At 35.1% G+C, this 6,023-nt stretch overlaps 1 pseudogene; it reads left to right on the top strand.

Moving 5' to 3' along the window:
* Window positions 1-1,561: 1,561 nt before the first annotated feature.
* Window positions 1,562-3,773, top strand: LOC100427032 (taste receptor type 2 member 19-like; annotated as a pseudogene).
* The last annotated feature ends 2,250 nt before the right edge of the window (window positions 3,774-6,023 follow it).

The raw sequence follows: 6,023 nt of genomic DNA, 5'->3' as shown, positions 1-6,023 counted from the left end.
AAGGAGAATAAAAGATTATTCTGAACACAAAAGCAATAAGACTGAAAACATGAATTATAAATATTGAGAATCCAATAGACAGAGTTAACCAGTTAGATGCAGTAGAAAAGAGAATTAGTGAATTGGAAGATAGCTACACAGAATGAAACATAGAGAGGAAGAGATGGAAAATACAAGGACAGAGGGTAACACATTGATGCTACCATCAGAACACCTAACGTACTGCTGGAGTTCTGTCAGATTAGAGGAGAGAAAATTGTGCAAGAGAAATGTTGCAAGGATTTTTCCAAAAGTGATAAAATGTAGCCCTCCATATATTTTTTGTAATCTCCAACTTCAGGCATGATAACTAAAACCAAATTAACAAAAAATAATAAAGGGTACCAAAGATCAATAGAAAATCTGAAAAGTAGATAGAGGTAGAAGATAGAGTATGTTGAAAAGAACTGCATTCTAAATACAACCTGACCTGATTTTAACAGAAAATATGGAAGCAGGAATTCAAAGGAATCATGTCTTCTGTGCATTTCCAAAGAGTAGTAGACCTTCATAAATAGAAATTGAAAATGCTATTTTTCTGATACAACAAAAATTACTGAAAATACAAAGTTCAACATGCAATGAGCAATAAAAATTAATGACAATGAAAAATAAGTGTGTAATTCTAAATAAATCATGACTGTATAAAAGAATAGTGTCTTGTTGGATTAAATGTAAAATTGATAAGATATATGCAAATAGCAATAAACAGACTGGGGATAAAGGTGACAGGAATAAATTTAGTCAAACCATGTTTTGGGCTTTTCTATAACTGTGAGATAATCAAGGACCTGGTAGTCCTATACCCAGCTGTATATATGCGAAGGAATTGTAGCAAATGGTATGTGAAAGAATGTTCATTGTGGCATTATTCTACTAGCTCAAAAAATAAGCTGCCCGTATGTACATCAAATAAGGATGGATACATAATTACAGTAAAATCATAAATTGGAAAAATATAGAGAAGTGAAAAGAAATGAATCACATGTACATGCACCTATGTGATGAAATTTTAGATACATAATGTTGAGCCCAGGAAGCCATGAATAAGAACATATAGGATCTCACCTCTACACAGTTCAAAGCAGGCCAAACCAAGCTATTGAATTTAGGGTTGCATACCTAGTTGGTAAAGTATAAAGAAAATTTTTAAAAATGATCATCATAAATTATAGATGTTGCTTATCACAGGAGGTGTGAAGAAAGTTGTAGGGGATTAGAAAGTGGCATTGAGGTAAACCTAGGTTCTTAGCAATGTCCATGTCTTGTCCTACATAATGGTTACATGAATGTTTATGACACATTGTTATGTTTTCCATTTTTGTTTTGGCCCATTTCTAAGTGCACAGTCTAGTTATAATATAAAAATTATTAATGAGGAGAAGCGTTCATGAAAATTATTATTACTCTGCTCATTATATACTGAAGGGGAAAATCCACTATTTGTATACTTTCACGTATAACTCTAAAAGATTTTAAGTAGAAGTGTTCTGATTTTTGTTGCAACTTTTGGAAATTTGACATGATGGTAACTGCCAATCCCGGATTTTTCAATAAGTTTTTCTTTTAGGTTTAATTATCCACTTCATATAACAAAACTTTGACATTATCCATCTATTTTTCCCTTGGATCCAGAATTTCTGACACAACAAGAGTGGACATATTTCCCACAGTCTTGGTTTAGCAGAATATCTATATTGCTCATGTTTTTCTAAAAGAGAAAATCCTCCCAAATTGCCTTAGATATTTGTGTCTCATATGTCTTTGGATTTCATTTTTCTAAGCTAGGTTTGGTGGATGGCTGTGGCGACTGGAGTTGGGCCACATACTGCATTTTGAAGCTAGTTAGTGTTTGGCTGATTTAGGATAGATAAGGCAGTGGCATTCTTACTCCATTAGTTTCTCATTCTTCTTCTGGGAATGGTGTACTAGCCAGATGATGTCTTCATGGAGAATGGAAAAGAGCAAGAAACTCCAATATGGAAGCCATCTTAAATCTCTGTGTAAAGTCTAGTAACTTCTTGTTGACTGAAGCAAATTACATGAGTGAATTCAGAGTCCAAGTTCCAGGTAGTCACCCTGCTTGTGATGGGAGGATACTGCAGGATTCTATGACAAAGTGTAGGGTACTTAGAAATATTTACAAAATTACTGATTATTTTAATTAAATAATTAATATTTAAACAAAAAACAGACTTGAGACTAAATTTACCAAAGGCCTAAGCATGAGAAACATGTTTGATAAATATTACTCATTGTCCAACAACCCTGAGTGGAATATGAGTAATCTACCTGGAGGACTTGTTTTCCATTTGGGGATTTATAAGAAAATAATTCCTTCCATCCTCTAAGGTTGTGAGTGTATGTGTGTCATTTGTCCTTGGAAATGTAGCCAACAGCATCACAGTTCTAGTAAATGTCACTGAGTGGGTTAAGACAAAAAAAGATCTCCTTAGCTGACCAAATTCTCACTGCTCTGGAGGTCTCCAGAATTAGTTTATTCTGGGACATATTAGTATATCAGTATGCAACTGTGTTTAATTTGGCGTTATTTAGTTTAGAAGTAGGAATTGTTGCTTCTAATGTCTGGACAATAAGCAATCATTTCAGCCTCTGGTTGCTACTAGCCTCAGCATATTTTATTTTTCAAGATTGACAATTTCTCTAAACTTATTTTTAGAAGAAACTTATTTTTAGAATCCTAAAGAAGAGGATTAAGAATGTTGGTTTGACATGCACACCTATGTTTATTGCAGCACTATTCACAATAGCAAAGACTTGGAATCAACCCAAATGTCCATCAGTGTCAGACTGGATTAAAAAATGTGGCACATATACACCATGGAATACTATGCAGCCATAAAAAAGGATGAGTTTGTGTCCTTTGTAGGGGCATGGATGCAGCTGGAAACCATCATTCTCAGCAAACTATCACAAGCACAGAAAACCAAACACCGCATGTTCTTACTCATAGGTGGGAATTGAACAATGAGATCACTTGGACACAGGAAGGGGAACATCACACACCGGGGCCTATTGTGGGGAGGGGAGAGGAGGGAGGGATAGTATTAGGAGATATACCTAATGTAAATGACGAGTTAATGGGTGCAGCACACAAACATAGCTCATGTATACATATGTAACAAACCTGCACGTTGTGCACATGTACCTTAGAACTTAAAGTATAATAATAATAATAATAATAATAATAATAATAATAAAATGTTGGTTTGGTGATACTTTTGTGGCCCTTGGTATTTTTGATTTGTAATCTTGCTCTGGTTACCATGGATGAGAGTGTGTGGACAAAAGAATAAGAAGGGTATTTGTCTTGGATGATCGAATTGAGGAATGCAATACACCTTTCAATCATGGCTGTACCCACGCTAGCCAACTTCACACTCTTCATTCTGACGCTAATATCTTTTCTGCTGTTAATCTGTTCTCTGTGTAAACATCTCAAAAAGATGCAGCTCCATGACAAAGGATCTCAAGATCTCAGCACCAGGGTCCACATAAAAGCTTTGTAAACTGTGATCTCCTTCCTCATGTTATTCGACATTTAATTTCTGTATCTAATCACATCAACTTGGAATCCTAGGACACAGCAGAGCAAACTTGTATTACTGCTTTGCCAAACTCTTGCAATCATGTATCCTTCATTAGTCCTGATTCTGGGTAGTAGGAATCCAAAACAGACCTTTCTTTTCATTTTGTGGCAGGTAACATGCTGAGTGAAATAACAGAAACCCTCAACTCCATAGATTCACAGGGGGAGCATCGTGTGTCTTCTAGCAGAAAACAAACTGATGGTATCTGGAATATTTTATATTTCCATTGGTTTTTCCATAGTTTATGTATTTGAGTAATTTCAAAACAGATACCTAGAAAAGTCATATATATGTGTGTGTGTGTGTGTGTTTGCATGTGTATGAATAACAACATTGACCATAAACTATGAAGTCGAATATATTTCACATATATATGTATGTATATTTTATGATAGTTCATCATGTGATATTTCATATGAACAATTTATTATCTCTACTTACAATTAAGAACTTACAGCTTTTATCAGGACGTCACTTCTCTTTTCCATTTTAATTTGTACCTCATATATGTACTTAACTATCATTGTTTGAACCTCTAATTTTTTGGATGGTAAAAACATTCAATTCTAAATCAATGATGAGAATGTATCTTTGGGACAGGTTTTATTTTATTATGAATTCTTATTTTATGTTTCATAGAAAGCAAATAGAATTTTTTTAGATAATGATGCACAATATATAATTCGAGTGACAAACATATGTAGAGTAAATTTTGTATATGTATACCAAAAACAGTACTAAAGCATACTAGGTTTATAGCAGTATGTGAATAGCTTAGAAAAAAACACATTTCTGTAATAGAAATGAAGAAACATGATCATGATAATTTCAGTGCTGTTGTAATTTTTTATGTATAGTTAGAAAAGTCATTTCTTTCACTTTTTGAATTAAAGAAAACTTTTTTTGAAGTTGACACCTGATGTCAAGTATTTCAATTTATTTTGCTTAGACAACTCTGAGCCCCTGAATTTTCAGTGTTCTCTTTTATCTCCCATTCTTAATATTCCTCAAAAAAATTCAAATATTCCCTCTCTTAAAAAAAATCTCAATTTAAAGAAGGTATAGAAACTATGGATCATAATTGAATGAAACGTTCTGCAAATGTTAAAAATCGTCTGTCAAATCTATATATTGATGACAGGAAATGTATTAATGATATGTTTTATTGGGGGTGGGCTGTGAGCTGAGGCTCCTCAGACATCTCTTTCTATTTTTATTTTGTTTTCCCCCATAGTTTCTCCAGCATTTGGCTCAAGGCGCCAAGGGCACATGTGACAGGAAGGCGCCGGCTTTTTAAACCTTGGAAGTTCTTCTGTGTCGGTTCTGAGACAGATGATATACTAAAATCACGAAGGCCCGTTTCGAAGGGTAGGGGAATAAGCCTCCATCTATTCATGTGAGGTGTGTCGAAGCACTTGGACATGTTTTCAAACTAACAACTTTGATAATTCAGAACTGTGCTCCCTTTTCCAACTTCGTCCTGATACAAATGTATGATCTCTGGACGCTGCCAATATTCTCCTCAATTCCATCATGAACCTTTCTCCTTAATTCAGAACCTGTAGCCTAAGCTGTAAAACCAATGACTGTCAATGTATTCTACAAGAAACGTTGGCCAAAGAAAGAGAAAAACATAATAAGTAGTAAAAATATATACAAAACATTTTTGCTTACACTAACGATCAAATAACACCCATAGGACCAAGCCTCCCACAGATACTTTCTATACATTCTGGATAAAATATTTAAAAACACAGCCATCCATAGGCAATGGAGAATGAACAAAAGAGGCAGATACTGGAGAGTGGTCGGCACTTGGAAGAAGGGAATAGCAAGGAGTGAGTTTCCTGAAATTTTATAGCTGGTCCTAGTGTGCACCATGCAGAGGACTAAAACATCAGTAGAAAAGCTGTAGACTTACTGGGTTGAAGTAACAGAAGACTGAGTTTGGGATAACATGAGCAGCAGGAGGTCAGGAGAAAAGCTGAGAAAGGAGACGGACAGAAAAGGGGAGCTCTAACTACTGAATATAAACTATCCAAAGCTTTGGCTGGTCCCTACACCATGCATATATAGGGCAGACTTCATGTAGCCCAGCTAAAATAATAAAATTGAGATTTCAGTTATCATCAAGCACAGTGAAGACAGAGATAGCAACAAAACACCTAACTTTAGGCAAAGATACTCTTTTCTTGAAAACCCACACTACATTCCATTACCTTACATAACAGTCATATTCCTTGTCCATTCTTGTTTCTACCATGGTTTTAACTCCTACTTTTTTTGTTGTCTGGTGTGACTCTGCTGGCAGCCACTTCACGGTGAGGTGAGAGAGACAGAATGGTGGTCATTAGATACGTGCACTTGGCTCCC

The sequence above is a fragment of the Macaca mulatta genome, chromosome 11, assembly GCF_049350105.2.
Source record: "Macaca mulatta isolate MMU2019108-1 chromosome 11, T2T-MMU8v2.0, whole genome shotgun sequence".
Lineage (NCBI taxonomy): Eukaryota > Metazoa > Chordata > Mammalia > Primates > Cercopithecidae > Macaca > Macaca mulatta.
This window is presented reverse-complemented; position numbering and strand designations above follow the sequence as displayed.